This window comes from Kryptolebias marmoratus, linkage group LG16, assembly GCF_001649575.2.
Source record: "Kryptolebias marmoratus isolate JLee-2015 linkage group LG16, ASM164957v2, whole genome shotgun sequence".
NCBI classification, from domain to species: domain Eukaryota; kingdom Metazoa; phylum Chordata; class Actinopteri; order Cyprinodontiformes; family Rivulidae; genus Kryptolebias; species Kryptolebias marmoratus.
The window spans coordinates 7,855,769-7,876,449 of NC_051445.1; the positions used below are offsets into that span (position 1 = coordinate 7,855,769).

The following is a 20,681-nucleotide window of genomic DNA, read 5'->3' on the forward strand; positions in this document are numbered from 1 at the left end:
TGATGATAATGACAATATTGTTTGACTAGCATGACAGCTATGATTTGTAAATATGACTAACACAGGTGCCAGTGGGGAAAAACCACAGCCACGACTGGAGATGTAAAAAAAAATATGATTAATATTTGTTTTTTCAATGCATGCACAGTTCTGCTTTATTTTTTCCTGCAGACAGTACCCTTTCAGAGTAGGTGGGATTAGATGCTCATTGTTGTAGCAGCTGCAGTGGCGGTGTGTGGTTTCTGTTACATTACACTGATTTAGCCGACAAATGCGACCTACAAAATGACAGAGTATAGAATGTAAGTACAATATTGATTCACTATTTGCAGCAGGCTTTTAGTACAGAGGGTTGTGAATGTCTTTTATGGCTGATTATAATAACTTAGCTCTAAAAAGGCTGAAATTCAGTCACAGAAGAAAAAATAAAAATTTGTAAATCAACCCTTGTGGTAAAAGCACACAATGTTCAAATTGTGTGCACAAATGAATTATATGTGATCTATGTTGTAAATTGTGGGCTGAACTTTTCAACAACTGTGTGCTGCTGTGGGGATGATGTTTTCCATCTTTAAAAGTAAAGATTGTCTCTGATCAATTAAAAAAACTTAAGTACTCCCATGTCATGTAATCCCATTGCTTTTGTGAGGCTAAGGAGGAAGAGTGATCAACTGCTAATCAAAAGGTTAGTGGTTCAATCCAGGCTTCCCCCACCACATGGTGAAGTGTCCTTGAGTAAGACACCGATGTCTGTGTGAATGGGTGAATGACTAGTACTGTAAAAGTGCTTTGAGTAGCGCTTGGAGTAGTCAGTAAAAAAGAACAGTCTATACAATAAATGCAAGAATTTATCATTTTTAATAATCTTGGTAGTACCACAATTATTAGTATTAGATATGAGCCAATTGTTTCTGCCTTAGAATCTCACCAAATCTACAAAGCACCAATCACTTATGATAGTGGGTCCACTGAAGAGGGTTGTTTGTAGCTTGTTCAAATCGTGCCTAGCTGGACCACACGGATAAAAGTGCTTGCCAATAAGCCTCTTCCCCAAACTTCAGGATTCTGGAACTTCAGGTTCACATCCCAGAATCCCTAGTCCATGCTAAATGTCTGCATACCTTGTACTACTGGTCATCATAAGGGTTAACTGAATTGAGCTTAGACTAGCCCCTTATTCAGATTCAATGTGCCATGGGAGACCCTATCAGACCCTATCAAACTGCTTCAGTCAGCTTAGCTTCTTGAAATACTCAAACCCCTCTTATACAATAAAGTGGCATTTCACAAAGGGCTCCTTACCCTAAAAAAAATTGGATGCCAATGTTGGCTACTTGGCAGAAACACTGAGTAGAGTTGTTCTTCTGCTTTAAAAAAGATCCAGCTGAGGTTGTTTAGACATTTGGTAAGCATGCCTTCTGGATGCCTTTCTAGGGTGGTGTTTTGCACATGTCCCACCTAGAGGGGGCCTTGTGGGAGACCCAGGACTTGCTGTAGAGATTATACCACCCCCCCATCCTCAAACAAGCTGGAAGATGTGGCAGAAATGTGGACAGTCTAGGGAGATAAACCTGCTTAGGCCTTTGCTGCTGTGATGCAGTTTCAGACATGTTGCTTGGTCAGGTGGGTGTTGAATAATATACCCAATCAGAAATATTTGAGATTACTTCTACCCTTATTAAATGGTTTCTCTAAACAAAAACTGAAAAAAAAAAACATGTTTACAGGTTTAATTTGAATATATGGTCACAAGTCATATTTCACAAGCATTTTTGTATATATTTTTTCTTTTGTTCGCAAAACTGAATTATGCTGTGCCAACAAATCTTTAAGCTCTGGCTGTGTGATGAACTTGCCTTATTATTTAGAAAAACCCAGTCTGGTGATGCAACTGGATGCAACTGCCTAATTATCTTCCACTATGTGTTATTATGCTGCTCTATTGTTTTAAAACCAGTTTGGGTTTTTTTTGTTAATTGTTTGAGTTGTAAACCATCAAACACACAATTGAAGCACGTTGACACAAGTGGTAGCCATAGTGCTATTTCTTCATTCATTTTCTAGTTAATATACATACTACATGCCATTATGTTCTCTTAAATATAGACTAAAAGTGCAAGTATAATGTTGCAGGAAAAATAGTTTTTGCTGATAAAGATAGAGTTGGCTGATGTAATTGAGATAGAATGAGATAGTATCAGGATTGGGGTCGCTTTGAACAAACATGGGGAGGGCACTGAGGACAATTATGTGTGTAAAGAAAAAAAAAGCCAACTCCTCAGCATGATGTGTGTGTATTAAAACCTTTTCCTGTGTCCCTTTGAGCATAGCTTACAACCATGCCCAAGTCCATGTGTGTGTCAGGAGCTTCTTAGAGTTGGGGGAGGGGAAGCCTTCTTTAAAGCCCTGAAACTGAATGACTGCTGCTTTTCACCACTTGGAGTGCTGACTGTGTTTGTGCTGCATAGAAAAAAAAAGACCAGGCATACCCAGGAGACCTTCACCTGCTCAAAACACCATTACATACAGTGTTGTCTTCCTTGTCACACCCACACATATATCTCCCAAATGTATTTACTCAAACTCCATGCACTTATGCTGCTCATTCACAATAACAATCAACAGACACTGCACAGCAAAACCTGACAGCCACAAGTGGTTTATCCTGGGAGAAAAACAGTTTTTATAAGCATAGAAAGCAGCCATGCAATCATATAGAACTGGAAAACGAATAATAACTGCTTCCTCAAGACATCTGGATTGGGATTTGTACACCTCCAAAATATAAACAGTATCAGGTAATTTGTTGTAAACTGACTTTTATTCTGTGTTAAATGGTATTTAGACTTCAATGTCAATACAAACAGATGTATGTGGGAATTGAAAAACAAAAAAATAAATGCATTTGGTAATATTTGCAGTGAGTTACCTTTCTGTTCTAATTTAATAAAAGAAAAGTTAAAATCTTTACGGATTAGTTAAATTGCTATTGGAATAGAAGTCATGCAGATTATATCTCCATTAGCGGTCGGAGTTTTTAGACACCTCACGATCTGATTTGATTACATTTTAGAGGGCTACTATGTGATTATAAAACTATCAACAATACATATCTGTATTTAACACCAGAAGCCAGTTTACATGGAAGAGACTAACTTAAAACTTGCACTAGAACCAGCTGACAGGGAAGCTGGTTCTGTTCTAGCTTCAACTTCTGGATCCACATTAAAAATCTATTTATATACAGTCCTTGGCGGCAGCTACGGCAACACTATTAGGACAAACAGCACAGCCCAGCAACTACTGTACTGACTCTCTTGAAGTGGCAGCACAGATTAACTTTAACAAAATGGACCCACTCCCCCTAATCTCCACATAGTTTGCAAAGATGATCTTAATCAAATTTTATCTGTTTGCATAAGATAAAAAAATATACAATAAAGTGTAAAAAACAATATACTTTTAAATAGCTACAAGGTTGTGTATCTACAGAATCAATGTGCATTAGTTGCAATAACCATATGCAAAAGAATCTTCATGCCTTGAGGTAATTAACTCCAATCCAGTTTATGCAAAGCAGGTCATTTGCAGTATTGCTAATATGGATATCATGCTTCTTGTAACATTAATCTCTTAGCAATATAAAGCTCCAGTTTCATCACAGTGACTATCTCACTTTAGTGATTTAATGAGGTTTCTGTTTGAACTTCTATGTGGAACAAGTTGAAATCATTTCAAACAAGCTGACATTGTTTGGCGTACTTATCTCACCAGCCTTGGAGTTGATGATGAAATAACCACAGCCTAATTATGGACAGTTTTAAAAAAGATTCTGAACAGCATAAATGGTTAAAATTTGGTCCAAAAAAAAAGATGAAAAGGTTTTCCTTCTTTTAAACTGTCAGGTTAGTTTGACTTGAGCAATGGTAAACATTTGAATGTACCACGGTGGCTGCATTGTTGGTCTTGCCAGAACTGAAGAAAGCCATCTAGAATACTAACACAGACATGTGACTAAAACTTTTTGCATCATTCAGAGAAAAACTATGTGTAACTGTATTTTCATAAAACTTACCCCAGATGGTTAAGATAATTTTCTTTACAACTTGACTGAAGATGACAGTCAGCTCTCTGACACTGTTGGACTGTCCTTGAACATTTAAAGCTGACCACTGCCTTCGTTTTTGGCCTATGTGTTACAAAGCAGACAAATGAGCTGTTCAGCCAACTGAACATGTTGAAAATCAGCAAGAAATCAGAATTTATGCCAAGCAGCCCTGTTCATGCAATGACAAGAGAACAATCTCTCAGCAGCTTCATGCAAAAACATCTTACTCACGTGACATGGCCAAACCACAACTCTGTGATGTAAAACATGAAAGTTTTTTTTTTTTTTAAACATCTGTATTTGTATACTTCTCTCTAATTACAGACCAGCATTTATCAGGAATATCTCTCAAAATGTAATTTGGAAATGCTGGGACCCTCAGCTATGAGTCAAGGTGCAGACTCAGGAACTCATTCAGGGAAATATTGGATGATGTAAATCATTAACTGGGTAAGTGTGGACAAGGTTGAATATAAGCGGTTTTGTAAGAAAATGTATGAATTTATTGATAGAATACGGACCACACAGCTAAATATGGTCATATACAGATAAGCAATGTAACTCACAACTTTGAGAGTCTGCTTTTTAAAGCCCTGAAACGACAAGATGACAGTGAACAAAGCTACACCGCTGTGGAACAGAATTTGAGTCACAATATGTACATGCATGTGATAAACACCCAAGCTTGTCCAAAACAGAGATAGACATGTCTATGGTGAATGTAAGCATGTCCTGGCCAGTCTCCCTGGAAGCAGCACCAGGAGAGCCTGGGGACTGAATGGAGTCTTTTGAGTTCTGGCTGGTGCGGGGGCAGGTCCATTGTTAAGGACAGCTGGGCCTGTTGTTTCTTGCTTTCTCTCTGGGGGCAGTGGGTACCCAATATGAGGAGATTGAGTTTCTACAGACTCCCTCCTCCCTCCGCGCACACAGACAAAAACACACACATGCACATGTGTGGCCGTATGGACTGTCTATCGTCCTCTCTAAGGCCACATCTGAAGTCTGGAAAGAAATAAAGTAATCTCAGCATGTGCATTCACCAACCCCATTATCTTTAACAACTACAGAACCATTCTTAGGCTGTTTGGAAATCTGAAAACATATATAAATATTTTTACATTTTTAGCTGGATAAAATTACAGGTAGTTAAGGTGAACTTCAATGAAACAGGCCAATTATGCTCAGCAGTAACATCATTATCTTGTGTTTGGTGTGTGGACAGCATAAAGCATTTGACTTATTCAGCTCTATTTTTGTTCTAAACAGGCCTCTCAAACAACACACAGTTTATTCTTGTTACCACTTCATGTCCATCCCGTTACCTCTCTCTAGATTCCCACAGTCTCCCCCTTTTTGCCATGCTGAGGGGTTCACTGTGATTGGATGAAGTGTGTGGGGCTCTGCAGAGTGTGCTGTCTGTCATTTTATTTGTGGCAGAAGAGGGGAGTGGATGAAAGCTCCCAATCTGGGTTATTAAAGGCTATTTTCATCCCTGTCTGTTTCTGTGGGCTCATGCTCCAAATATAGATCTGGCACAAGTGACGCTAATGAAACATGTCCCCCTTTTTCACTGGTTTAAATCTACTTATGTAATCTCTTTCTTGCAGTAAAAGGAATTAGTGTTACCTTCCCATCGAGGTTTGATTCTGCAGTTGTCTCCTATAGTAACTGTCACACTTGTACAGTTTTTACATACGTCTGACAATATAGATTCAAAGGGCAATGTGCTTCTATTTGGATCACAAGCGAACATTTTAAGCAAAACATGCAAGGTCTGACCTACAAGTTCCAGCCAGTCATTCTAGTTCAGGAATCAGAGAGGGACACAATAAATCCCCTAAGCCACTTTGTGTCATATGCACACACAAATAAAGCACTGTTCTGTCAGACTGATGTTGTACAGAAAAGCTTACATAGTTTACCTCATGTGCTACCTTCTGTCATATTTTTTTTTTAAAACGGGGGTGGGGGTGATATAAAGAAAGTGCAAGAAAGAAGTCTGCCCAGTGAGATACCACCTTTCTCACTGGGCTGCATCTAGTTGGTGAACAGCAACCATGAAGGAGTCTCCCGAATGTTTCCAGTGTTGTATTTTAAAACCTGCACAGCAGCTCTTCTGTCATAGAAAGCATAAAAGACAAAGGTCCAGGTCCAAAAACCACACTGATGATAAATAATATATATTGAAAAACCGGTCCAGATCTGCTTTTCTTTAAGTCAAAAGTTTACTCCATTAGGAAACATCATAAACCAAGAATGCAATTTTGCAAGTCGTGCACATGAAAATAGGCTGTGATTTCACTGGCTGCTCACAACATAGTCACATGGCTTGTCAGTCAGTCACTTTTGGTCCCAAAAACTAAAAGTTCAGCGAGACTGTTACTTAAAATTCACATATTCTAGCAATTTTAATTTTAAGTTACCAACTAGTCTCCCGCAGTCGCAGCTCAATGAAAAACCATCTTTAAGGATTTCTTTGTCTTGACCTGGTTTTTGGCAACAAAAATAGTAACTGATGCCAAAATGGGGAGATCAAGGTGCAAATACAAGAAAGAACTTCTCTACAAAGAAGACAGAAATGTGGTGACTGTTAAGAATAATATATCATTATCAGTTTTTCAATAGCTACATGTGACTGCGCGTGGCAGATTTTTCCTGTCTGTTTGCTGAATGGAGGTACTTTGGGTCAGTGGAGCAGCTGGTGACTGGGAGGAAGAACTTAACCAGGCCTCCTTTGTGGATCAGCTGTTTCTGGCTGAGCTTTGTCATTCTAAATTGGGTTCTTTACATCCAGAGCCTGGGGAGGTTTTGACATGTAAATGGAGGACTGAGTGCTCAAAAGCTGCTCGATTAAGCTGTTGTCATACTCCATGAGAAGTCATGAAATCTGCTCTCATTCACGTGGTTGCGTGACGAAAATTGCGTCATTTTGTTCTTGTGGCAGCTTCGTCTGCCGTTTTGCGTCAGAAGGCCCTGGCCAAACTGTTTCTCGCAGGAGTTTGCGCCAAGTATTGTGTGATTAGTCAGAAGTGATTGTGGGCATATTTATGCAGAAAAGCTTTATTAAAATAATTTTGCTGCTACTGCAGCTGGCCGAGGCTGATAGAAAAAACAGCCACCTTTACAACTGTTCCAGCAAAACCTATAAACAAACTTAAAAGACAGTCAGTTGTGGAACTTGTGGAAGAAAATATCACAGTTATTGTGCACAGAGGAGACCGCACGGAGGCACAAGTGGCTCTTCGTGGCTGTGGTGGACGGGAGGAAGTACACCTCAGACACGTAGGGACACGTTCCCTTTGTTCACTCATTATTATGCACCATCAAATTTCCAAATGCCAAATGGCATTTACAGTCTCAGTCTGTTTAATAAAAATGTCTGGTCGCGGTAAGGGAAGCAAAAATCTGTACAAGGACAGGAGAGTTGAGAAGCCAGCTGGAAGAAACCAGTTTAACGCTGTAGGAGCTTCCCGGGAGTTCTGAGCCAAGTGTCTCGTGGACTATGTTAGGTGTGTGTAAAAACAAATGAAAGGGGCAAAAAAGTATCTCTGAGGCCCACTTAACACGTGAACAATCTCCTGTAAATGTTATATTGGTTGTAAAAACGTTACACGTTCACACAGTAGTGCTGTGATCACAGTTCTTGTTTAGATGTGACCACAAAACACCTTGAACCTGCTGTAGTTTCCATGCCAGGTCAATAGCTGGCGCTGTGATTTTTGTATTTCAACAACATGCACCCGTATGTAGACACTTCAGTCTCTATGAAAACAGTTGCATACCAAATGCTAAAAACACAAAACTTTATTTGGACCAACAATGAGTTTGGGTTGCTGCTATACCTGACTTTAAATCATAAATCTAAAAAGATTCAGGAAAATGTAGACGATTGACTGACTGCAACCATACAGCGCATGTGCGATAACTTCTCCTTTCAGGTAAAATACGTTTTCCCATAAAACCGTGCTGGGAGTTTCTAAAAAACTTCAACTCTAAGACCTGAACTGAAAGGTTTTGATGTCAGAGAATTTGATTGCTGTTGTTGTGTAGATGAACATCTGTAACACAACAGAACTGTTTCAGTATCACTTTAAAACAGCATCATGTAAACTGGGGCTTTGTTGACACCCTGGAGGGGCAAGAGGGGGACCCAGGGAATGACAGACTGAAGAGTGCTACATAGTCCAGAATTATGTTGACAACTACGCTTCTGTCTGGGCAGCAAGCAGGCTTCATCCTAATAAAATCATTTTAAAATTTTATGGGAGGTCAGTATAGGCAACTGTATGAAGTATGTGCAAGAAGAACAATAGGATGCTGTAGGAAGAGTAATAAAGGAGTGGTATCAACTCATCTAACTGTAATACTTCCTATCTGGGAATTTAAAAAAAAAACGTTATGGTAAATACATGGTACTTATATAGTGCCTTTCTAGCCAAGCACACTACTCAAAGTGCTTTACAACACAATTTGTGCCCTCATTTATCCATCCATACACACATTCATACTGCTGTCTACTACATCTCTACAAAGCTAAAGTGCTCTAGATTGCATTCAAACACCCACGGGGCACACATGGGGCAATGAGGAGTTCAGTGACTTGCCCAGGGACACTTCAACATACAGTATGACTGCATGCTGGTGGAGTTGTACCTCCAACTCTCTGGACTGCTCAAATCATAATTACAGCCAGAGAAAGCAGACTGTGCTCTTTTTCTACATCAGTGTGTAGTGCATGACATGTGCACAACCATGCGGACAACATATAGACATATGTAGATGAGAGGAGGCTGTACATATTTGCAACTATTTGTTCTGTTTTACAAACCTCTTTAACTGTTTCATGCTTTTTATAATCACATATGTTTTAGCAAATCAGTTTAAAGCTTTCAAATGGTAAATGGTTCACACTTATTCATTTAATGCTTTTAAACCTCTCCAGGTTATTCAAAGCCCTTTACAGTATGTCTTATTCACCCATTGACACACACTCATTCAGAGATTTTTTTTACACTTTATATACAGGACTTACTTATTCACCAATAGGCATATTGGGGGTAGTGGGAGGTTTAGGCCCATGGACCCATTGCTGTGATGCAGGACCTGGAGATTGAAAGCTGATCCTCCAATTAGAAGATGCCCTCCCTATCTCTTGGCCATGTAAACTGTATTTTTACGTGCATATATTTAATTTGAACTATATTAAAGATCAGTAATGAGCTCTAAAGGGAAGAAGAAAATGCTGGCTCCTGTAATTGCAAGAACAGAAAGTGGAATTTCCATAAATGTTTTTCCTTATTCAAAAAAATTTAATGGATACGCTGCAAAATTTACTCAAAAATGCCTAATATATGAATGACACCAGAGAGCAATACTGTAGATGAATCATAAAAAGTAATTTAAAAAGAAATATACACAAAACAAGAAAAAAAGTATTAATTAAAAACTATAAAATTAAACATAAAATGGGTATCCTGAACTATATCAAATAGTGTGGTTTGAATGAGTTTACTCCAGTAGTTTTCCAGAAATATTGATATGCAATTCTGAAATAAGGGTACCCACTCAATGTAAACAATGTACTTAGCTGAATCAACAAAAAAAAGACATTTGGTAGCTTCTTCAGTCACATTATTGACTTACTTTAGGCTGTCCGTTTTCTGTTCAGGTAAACAAATATGGTGCAATTAGACAACCACAGAATATGTTGAGAATATATTTAGATGGAAATATAAGAATAACTCTGTAAAATTGTCAGACTTCTCCATCCCAAACATCTCTTCCATGGATAGCACCATTGTTGACCTATTTTCATTCATTTGGGCTGTTTCCATAGGTAAATAAACACACATGACATTTAATAGATTTTTAATATACGGATACATTAATAATCAATTTGAGAAAAAAAATGTGCAGATTTGTTTCTTACTTTATGAAAAAAAGAGTTTCCAAGAAATTGCAATGAGTAACTTTAACTGAAGACTGATCTTTGGATACGGTAGGTCTACAAAATGAAGGTTTCTGCTTGTCAGCAATGTCCCATTGGGGTGGTGTTCAGCACGTCTGTGTGCCACATGTGTGTTCAAACTGTAAAATGACTAACACATCAAGCTCACTCCCTTGGAGGAGAAGAAGCTGCCTGCATCCAGTTAAACAGTTACAGTGCTTCTAAGCTGCTTTAACCAAGAGAGGAAACAAACCAGAGTAAGCTGCCACATTTAGACTGACTCCAGAACTGCAAACATTATTCTGCTAACACAAAGAAAATACTCAGTGGCCCTGATAATGTCCGACATAACACATCTGGAGCATGTCTGTTTCAAATTCAAAAAAGAAAAACTCAATAGAGAGCTGCTGAGCAGCAGGAGCTTTGGCACACAGGAAGTAATATTTGCTCAATATTGCCTGTGGCAATTTCAAGGATAATTGCCGACACTCCTAACTTGAGAGACAGGTACTCCATGCTGCATTGGACAGGGTAACTCAGTGTTACTGACTGCTGTCTGAAGTACAGTAAACATATAGGACATGACACAAAGTATGTTAACCTTCATACTGCATGCACAGCTTATTATAAAAGCAGACTAATAGCCCTACAATGTAGAAATTACTGCCTGCTGCAGAAGAATGTTTCTTTCTAGGTTGCCCTACTTTCTGTGAGTAGATGTTGAATTGGTTTATTTATTCTGTATGGCAACTTGCCAGTGTTTTGTCTTTACTTTTGTTTATATAATAAAATGTAGTGTCTGTCTACAACTGAGTGAAAGCAACACTTATGCCTGTTGAGAGCCTCTGTGCATATTTTCCCTCATTAGGTACTGAGGCTGTTTTTGTGACTCTAAGAAAATACGTCTGACAATTCACAGGGAAGACAGTGATAATGAGTTTAGATCATCAGGCGGACAAACACCTTAAGCTGCCTAATGACGTAAAGCACTTAATAATATGTTTACATTTAATGATAGTCACACAGTGACTGACCTGATGTGTCTTTACAGTACACTGACGCAGTAAGAAAACGAGAAGGCATGGAGTGTGGGGGGAATAAGGCAACAAACAGAACAGCGGATAATGACCTCAGCTTCCATCTGCTGGGCCCAGCGGGGCGGAGACACCTTCAACCTGCCACAGCTTGGTCGCCACGGCAATCTGCCGCTCCCCATCGTCCTGGTGACATCTGCTTTTGGGTGACTGAAAGATGAATGCAGCACCAGCCGCATGGGCACAGAACAGACGTCACACAGACCACTAACACTGCGACACAGATGGCCACAGACACACTGCTGTGGAGATTACAATCCACTGCCTCTAACCTCTCACCAAACTGTTGTAATGTAATCACAGATTTGTAAAACTGTTTGCTGTGAGTGTGTTTTGGTTTGTTGCTTAAAGAGCTGGCGTAGGCTGTAAAAGACTGGCATTTTAGAAACCCTGTCTCACACATCACACAGGCCCCAACTGGTTTTTTGGAATCAGGTTGTCTATAACTGTTTGAAATCATAACACCAATTTGTTTGTTTAAAGTCCATGGGAATAAATGCTGTTGTTTACCGGTATTTATGCCGATACCGTTTTGCTTGACTAAATTCCCCTGCCACAGCTGTCACAGTTATTTAGAGCCTCTGTGGTAACCTTGGAAACACCCATCCTGCATACAAGTGCTTTCACAAAGTGAGAGCTTGATAAACAGGTGAAGAGCTGTGAATGCAAAATGTTCCGGGTTCACCAAGAGAAGATCAGCTGCAGGGATGGACAGGCAGAGAAAAGGGAAATTAAAGGGTGGGGTGGTGATGACAGGGGAACAATAAAACAGAGGATGTAAAATAAACGAGCGGAATTAAGGTCAGCCTGTAGATTGTACATTCTGTGCTGGGTATTTTTTAATAATCTCTAGTTTGTAAAGAGAAAGAAACTCTGAGTTAAGCAAGAGAGGTTGGGCAAAAGAAGAAAACAGCAAAGTGAGGAAATCATCAGTTGTGTCAGTTTATTATAATTTCTTATGAAACTGCACTGGAACATTGTTGCAATCATTTCATGGGACAGTTTGAAATAAAATGTGTGTAGGATCCAGATAGTGATCTGGGTCACCACTAAAATTGAATCACTTGTTTTTTGTAAGAGTCCCAACATTTCCTGAAAATTTCATCAAAATCTGTTCAGTAGTTTTTAGGCATTTTTACTAACAGACAGACAAACAAACCGATGGATGGACAGACAAACCAACCAACACTTTTGAAAACCTCCTTGGTGGCGGTACTATATAACTGAGTTACAAGACACATAAAAAACTCTACCCAGCTGTCGTCTAAAGAGCCATTTTACATCTTTTCAACTGAAGTGCTGTCATTCAGATGTGGGTGGATATGTAAAAGTCTGGTTTGGAAATTCCACGAAAAAGTCTGTGTTTTAAATTATGCCTCATCATCTTTTTGCATGCTGCTGACTCCACAGAAGGACCCGGTTCTGCTAAAAAGTTTAGCAGCCCTGTATTTATTTCTAAATATTTGTTAAATTAATATCAGTTTTTCAGTGTTACCTCTTTTTAGTGGTAAAATGACTAGCTAGCACAGAAGAGCGAGCTAGAGAGACAACCAAATGTGGGAATCACAAAAACAACAAAAACACAACGCTTTTCCATTTTATTGTACAGACCATTCTACAAATTTGTCAAATAATTGATAACAGTGGGATGGACAGAATCGTTGTCACACTCTATTCATTTGATACAAAATGTATTTAACATTTTTTTTAGGTGAGAGTTTAGATCTCAAAACTTTGTTTGTGCTTGATTTTTTTTAAAGCCTGATTAGACTAGAAAATCTGACGTGACATTATTGGAGGAGTGACGCAGCTCGATGAAATGCTGAGGGACAAGTTTTTATGACAGGAGTTTATGCAAAGTCAGAGCTCTGCTTGCAGAGACCTGCATGCAGCCTGAGTGAGTGCTCTCCAGCTGAAACTGCCAGACCTGAACATTATTTCACACATGAACTCTAAACTTTCCCAGAGAACATGTATGAGTCGGTGGGGGCGGTGGGAATAATTTATGTTTTCTTTGGCATTTTAGAATGGACATGTTTAAAAAAAATGTCAGTCATTGTTGATATGAAAAGAAAGCAGCAAATGTTGCAAACTCTCCAATTTGCAGTAGTATCACTGGTCTTATGCGCTTTTGCTTTTTGTTTTATTTTACCTTCTTGAGATTTTATGAGCATGTTGTCTGTTTAAAAACTGGGTCCTTTTTATGAGGTTTCATGCTGGTTAGGATGCTGCCCCAAGTGATCTTTTAACAACTTGTGATGAAAAACCATGACGACAGGGAGGCTTGTTTACATACTAGAGCATCTGATAGTGATTTTTAAAACTAAACTACTTCCTGGAATAAAACCCCAAATATCACACAAGTTGAAAAGATGTTGAAAATTCAAAATTAATAAACAAAAAAATAAATAAATGGAAAACCTAGCATTCCTTGAAGGAAATACTTACTTCAAGGAATTGTTTCAAGGAATTCCTTTGAATATCTTTGATTCATAAAATATTTGGATTCATCACCCACTTTTTGGATTTTGCTATCAGGGGATAAACGTAAAACAACATGAACAGTTTTTTTAGCCTTCAGTGTGTAGATACATACAGCTCCTTATCTTTTTCGGCTTCTCCATTTTAGTGACCAGGAAAATCCTTCCATTCACCACAATATACTCAGCAGCAATAAAAACTACTGTTAGGGGTTAATAAAGTGTGATTCATCTTAGCTCAAATCAACACATTAAAATCTACATAATAGGCTTTAGAGTGTTTGTGAATAGAAATAGGCACCCAGACAGATTAATAACAATCATGTTCATTAATAATCGTTGCAAATGTGACCTATTTTCTAAGAGTGTGTGTTATCTTTAAACACATAACACTAACCTTAAACAGTGTGAAGTTTGGTGGCTCTTTATGAGCTATTTATCACTATAGCATAATGTGTTTATTGTTTTTTTTGTTCAGTGCACAAATGGGAATTAAAATATATTTTTAAAAGTGCCTAAAGCAAAACTTTGATGGCTTGTTTTGCACAAATAAAACAAATCAATTGTTGTACAGCAGCTGACTTCTGGAAGACTTCACCAGCCTGTTTCTGCCTCTGGCTCAGACTCTGCAAATTCAACATCACACTTCGAAGATTCCACTCGCTACCCCCAGCCAAGTGTGGAGACCCCCCCCCCTCCCCTCCCTTTACCCTCACCCACCTCACCACACACAAAATCACATCTCCCAATATGCACACAGTCACACACTCTCCCTCGCATCGCGCACACACAAACCCTGCTGTGCCCATAAAATCAGCGTAGTTCTCAGAAATTCCTCTAACACCTCCTATCCCACGTGGACGTACCCAAACACATTTACACAAACACGCACGCTCGTGTGAACCCACACAATTAATGTGAAATCACATCCATCTTCCACCCTCCCGCCCCTCCCCTGTTCTCCATTACAAATAGCTGAGGATTGCATTCTCTCCCTCTGGCCTTGCCTGATGTTGTTTTTACTTGTCTTGTTGTGGCAGTATTCTTCCTTATGTAAGACAAAATTACCCAATCTGAGAGTTATTCTCAGTGGGGGTGACTACACTGGTGCATTCCAAACTCAGCGAGGGAGATTTAGAGTGAGGTGGAAAGAAAGATAATCTTTCCTTAATGATTATTTTTATGGCAGCCATGCTCGCTGGTTTGCAACAAAGAAAAAGGGGAGCTCGCTGCAAAAGTCAGGGGTCAAATTTAAAGTCAACAGCACCTGCTGAGGTACCACGATGACATTGAGTCAACAACTCTATATGGATTATTTCTCTGCAGATTTAACCCCTGCCTTAGCATGAGAACAGAGGGTTTCTTGATAAACATTGACTCAGAGATAAGTCTGCAGTGAAGACAGTTAAGATCCTGTTTACCCTGTAAAGAGTCACTGGAGACTGAAGTCCTGTCCAGAACACACTGGATGGAAGAAAGGAAAATATTCTGAGCATGTGTGTATGGTGAAAGGCATTAAGGCATGAACAGGGATCTGTCATGAAGTTACACCAATTTAGATATCTGTTGTTGTTTTTGTTATTTCATCTCATATTTAAATGCAGAATGGAACATAGCAGACATGTCAAATGTTTAAACCAAAAAATGTACCATTTTTAGAAAAATAAGAAAGTAATTTTAATATTGATGAGAAAAAGGTTGGGGTGGGCCAAGAAAAGACCTTAAAAATGGATGTACAAATAAAATACAGCTGGAAACATGATGGGCAAAGGTTCACCAGTCTCCAAAACTGCATCTAAAAAAATAATAGAACAATTTCAGAATAATTCCTCAACATTAAATTGGGAAGATGCTGGCTATCCCATCATCTAAAGCTCATATTATCATTAAAAGGTTTCAAGAATCCATAGAAATTCCTGAGTGCAAAGGATGTGCATCATGAAGCAAAAAATTCAACAAAGAAAGCCCAGGACTGTTAAACAGCTAAATCCTATGTAAGACAAAAATGGGACAACATTCCCCTCCAAAAGCTTACATTCAACATTTAATATGTTTACTATGTTCCATTGTGAATAAATATGAATTCACAAGATTTGCAAATCGTTGATTTTGTTTTCATTTACATATTACCCAAGATCCCAACTTCTTTGAAATAGGGACTGTACCAGAAACAAGTGGCACATTCAATCTCCTAGGGTTTATTAAAGGTCAGTCTTATGACAAATGGGTTGTGAAACTTTCATCTCTGTAGCAAGTTGGTACAAACAGGTCACAATCCAGAAGGGCCCATGCACATTGGTTCTGGCTGGGTCATGTTCCTGCATTCTTTCATGCATGTGATCCAAACGGAGATGCTTCCAATCAAGTCATTCATTGTCCGCGCACTCCTTCAGGAGGACTTCTCACAGACCAAGCAGGAGGCTGAGATACTGACGGAGACAGATCCTCTATTGATAAGGACACCAAAATAGAACATGTCTTTGTGCAACACTGTAGCTTCTTTGTGGGCATTGGCAAACCCACATGAGGAACGTGATAGAATTGGAGACAGCCGTTTGACTGATACTGGGTGATTGTTGGCTAAATAAAATGTCTGCAATTAGTAGCTTTACAATATTATGGAATACGTTTAAGAAGTATTAAAGCAAAATTGAAATGAAAGCTGATTGCCGCCATCTTATAACAACTCCAATCTCCAAAATGTCCCTGTGGTTCAAGCAAACACTTGAACTACACTTTATAAATCTTTACACTGCCTTCAGTTTCACATAACTCAGTTATTTACATACAATCCAATGGGTATGTGCAAACAGTGGCAGCAGCAGCTAGCTCAGAGGTTTGCAACTATTTTTTCTGAGGAAACAGACCATTGTGGAGGGCCACACCAACAGACCATTCAGTTTTGCCAAATATACATTTTAGAATTAACTGTAAATATGATTTTGCCTTGAATATAAAACCACTTCAAATATAAAGCAGATAGTTTTGATTTTGTGTGTGGAATGATTTATATTTTATTTTTGATTTACTATTGACCTTCTGTGGACCAGATGGAGACAGCTAATAGGCTGGATGTGGTCGGTGGGTTGGAAGATGTTTGAGCTAGCTGTAGTCCTACTGGTGCAGCCTGGGGGGTTTCCAACAGGAATAACATCATAGTTTTGCTGTCTAATGCAAAAATGATGTAAATGTAAAGGTTTATAAAAGAGCAATTGCAAAAACCTTTATGACAAATTTGAAAATGAAGTTGTTTCAAGACAGCAGTGATCCACATTGGTCTTCTTGGCTCAGCTAGCTGTCAGGTTTGACTCTAGACAGAATTTATTTTTTTCCACTTCAAAAGATATGAACTATCACTTTAAAATGACTAACACTAGTTCTTGTGTAAATATTGAACTAACGCTTAAAAAAACACCTAACAGTAGTGGGGAAAAAGGCAATAAAAATCTATATATTGTTGATTAAATACAATTTCTGTTGTTCAATAGTTGTTTTTGGCCAAGTAAGAGGATCTGAGGATTTAAACATACATGCTTCTCCCAAGAAAACTAACAATAACCTTTTATAAACAACCTTTTCGTAATGTGGGAACTATTTCCAGCGAGGACAACATTTTGTAACAGTGTGTTAGGAAATATTCCCAGCCTCGGATGAGATAAGAGAGTTGTTTATCTAAATGGTGCCAAACTGCATGGTTACAAGCTACTTTGACCTTTACAGCTTTGCAGGAGGTATCAGCAGCCAGTCACATATTTTACAGCCTGTAAATCGTGCTGTCACACCTAAGTGGTGGAAGGAAACTGAACAGTTTTTAATGCATGAAGAGGTTGAAATAATTGAATAACTGAGTTAGTAATCAAAGGAGTGCTTGTTCAACCAAACCTAGCATCTGACTCCAGAATGACATGTGGTCTGAGTAGTGTGCAAGGTCACAAGGCCTCAGCGAGCATGTCATCCCTCAAGTTATCATGATTCACTATCAGATGAAGAGCTCAACATCCAGCAAAATCTGAAAACATTTTTATTATTTTAAATTTCAGTCAGTAACACTGAATGTAATAAAAACAAGCTATAAGGACATTAGGGTCAATATGTTTTGTTTAAAAACAAAAAAAGTGTCATCTATAATAAATTAAAACTTTCAATGTGCCCTCATGACAGTCCTATTTACCAGCAGACAATATTTCATCTGAAAATCTAAATGTGCTTTTAACTTTAGGTATGAAGCGATATATTTTCATTTCAAATAAAACATAATTCATTGCTGTTTAAACTGACTGTGACATATTGATCTAGACACTATTAAACCATAAAAAAACTCTTAACAGGACATAAAATAGCAGCACAGGTCAAAGGCTAAAACTCTAAATACTCAGGCTTGTTTGCGCATTACACGCATTATTTATAATCGGATCTATGGCTTGATGAATGAGTTCTCATGATCTCTCTTTCTATCTATCTTTTGAAAAGGCATGTCCTCTTATAGGGGGTCTTGGCAGGAAGAAAATAAGAGAGCAGGCTCTCTAAATTAATCAGTCCTCTTCATTATGGCTCGCCGCCAAAAGGCAAAGGCAGATGATGTTTTGCTTGTGTCTATTTGTGTGCACATGTGTGTGTGTGTGTGTGTGTGTGTGTGTGTGTGTGTGCTCATGTGTCTGTTTGTTACCAAAATATCTCATGAACAAACTGTAAATGAAACTTATAGAAAGTCACCACTGGATGTACATCTATACCTGGTTCATTTTTAGAGTCAACCCAATTCAAGATGGATACCGCAGCCTACTAATCTTAAAAAACACAAAAGCTGACTGTCATTTTTACAGATATTGATCTAAAATTTATTATGGTAGTATCTCAGAGTAGACCCCAACACATACTCTGAGTGTTGATAGATTGTGCAAGATCTTTCTTTACAACTTTGTCATTAACTACATGGAGTCGACTTTGTCTGTTAGCAAAATATCTCATGAACTACTTTTACGGAAACTTTCAGGAAATAATCATTTAATATACATCTACAACTATTTTACTTCTGGAACCAACCTAATTAAAGATGGTTGCAACAGCCAACTGACTTTAGAAAACACAAAAATGGTGGTATTTCAGTCAGTGTTATAAATATTATGCTAAGGTTTGGTGTGGTTGTGACTGAGAGTCATTCCCAACTCATATGTCAAGTGCTACCCATTTGGAAAGACCTTTGCTTAAAATTTTACCATTACATTTTTGAGTCAACACTATTATTAACTATCTCATGTATCATAGACAGATTTTAATGAAACTCTCTGATGCTAATCACTGGATGCACCTCTACAACTGATTAACTTTTCAAGTCAGTTCAGTTCAAGAAAGCCACAGCGCTGATTGACATTAGCCAGTACAAAATTAGCTATATATATCAAACAATTTTACAGATATTGAGCTAAAATTTGATGTAGTAGCTGAAAATCATCTTCAACATATACTCTGAGCACTAACACATCCAGCAATATTGCATGAGATAGATATTGTTAGATATTGTTATTTTCAAGGTCTGTCCAAAACATAAGATGATCTTAGTCTAAAACTCCGGCATGAAAGGTGGCAGGCGATATGCATTCCTTTAAGGAATGTCAGGCCTTTATTTTTTCACCAACCTATAGGCAAACAGATTTCTCCAGACGGGGATGTTGAATCAGTAAGGAGGAAAAAAAATAAAAACATTGTTGTCTGTTTTCATAGTTATGGCAGAAGCTTAGCCACTTGCTGTGCTTTGGCTCGAAAAGAGAAGGACAAGGAGGAGTGTGAGGTTACAGGGAGGAAGAAGAACGGATGGATAGGAAGGAGGAAAAAGGTGGAGTGTAGCAGCTGGTCAAAGTAAGCAGCAGGAGAAGTAATTGTCAGGAGATAGCACAAGGCCACATTGGGAGCAGGGATGGGATAATAGCTGAGGATCGTGGGATATGCTGGCCCACATACGTGTTCAAAGGCGGCTCACAGATGACAGTGCAGTGGCATACCGGGCACAGATCCAGAGTCTCAACCCCTTTGGGAAGAAACTCTCTTCTCCTCTCCTCTCCTCTTTTTGAGTGCTTCTCTCGCCCCTGCATTCTCAAACCACTCAGTTTCTGCTTCTCTTCCGTTTTTATTTTACTCCCTCTCATCGCTCTTTTGTCATTTTTCTTTCCCCACATTATCCAATAAATTCTATGTCAGTGACTTTTCTCACTGGTACTCATAATCAAATTTGATTAGCTCCAAGAAAAGGAGGAAATACTAACTCTCAGTGCAGACACTGGAGACAACGCCCTTCAACTGACATTTGTTTTCTCAATAACTTGTGGCTTTGCAGAAAGAATGGTAGATGTTCTACTCCCACAGAGGTACATCCACACACACACACACGTATGCACGTAGCATAAACAGAGTATTAAATAGGTTTAACACAGTGTCAACAAACTCAGTGTGGTGTTCCCCAGAGGCCTATAAGCTGGATTTCTTAGAGACTATTGTTCACCTCTGGCTTCTTGTTTATAACTGAGCTTGGCCTTGTTGCCACATGTGTGTCACTGGTGTTTATGTATAATGAATGCCTGTCAATGCAGGAAGCTTGTCACAGTAAAATCTATATAATATCTGGACTTTGAAAAGAGAGGAAGCAAAATGAGACAAGCTGTGGACGTGCTCATGGCTGGGAAACAGATGTCAGTCACAGCAGCAATCACACTGCTCAACTTTTGACTTTTGTCATAGGTCATCTTTGGTCATGAGAGTGCTGAATCAGCTGTCAGTGAACCTGTAACACTCAATGACCAAAGACCACTCACGACCAAAGATTTTTTTTTTCCATGACAAAAGATTTTGTCTGAAAATCACTAAAAAATCTCACTGTGAACCTGGTTTAGGTTAGATGATATTCATACGTCCCTGTCCGCCTGACCATCTGCTCAGCCATCAGGTCTGTAATGTAAATTTTGTCATCTGTAGCTGTCAGTGAGGGTTTGCTGTGTATTTTAGTGCCTGCATGAACTGTGTGCATACAGACAGCAAGAATAAAACTCCCCTTCAACAGT

General features: G+C 38.7%; 1 long non-coding RNA gene across 2 annotated transcripts; it reads left to right on the top strand.

Moving 5' to 3' along the window:
- The first annotated feature begins 203 nt into the window (after positions 1-203).
- On the top strand, positions 204-12,204 carry LOC119617758. Of its 2 annotated transcripts, XR_005234161.1 has the most exons (3): positions 220-302; positions 4,433-4,558; positions 11,107-12,204. It is a non-coding gene; the product is annotated as an uncharacterized LOC119617758 (long non-coding RNA). The 2 variants fall into 2 exon arrangements; XR_005234162.1 differs by lacking the exon at positions 4,433-4,558 and having other exon boundaries at positions 204-302.
- Positions 12,205-20,681: the final 8,477 nt, after the last annotated feature.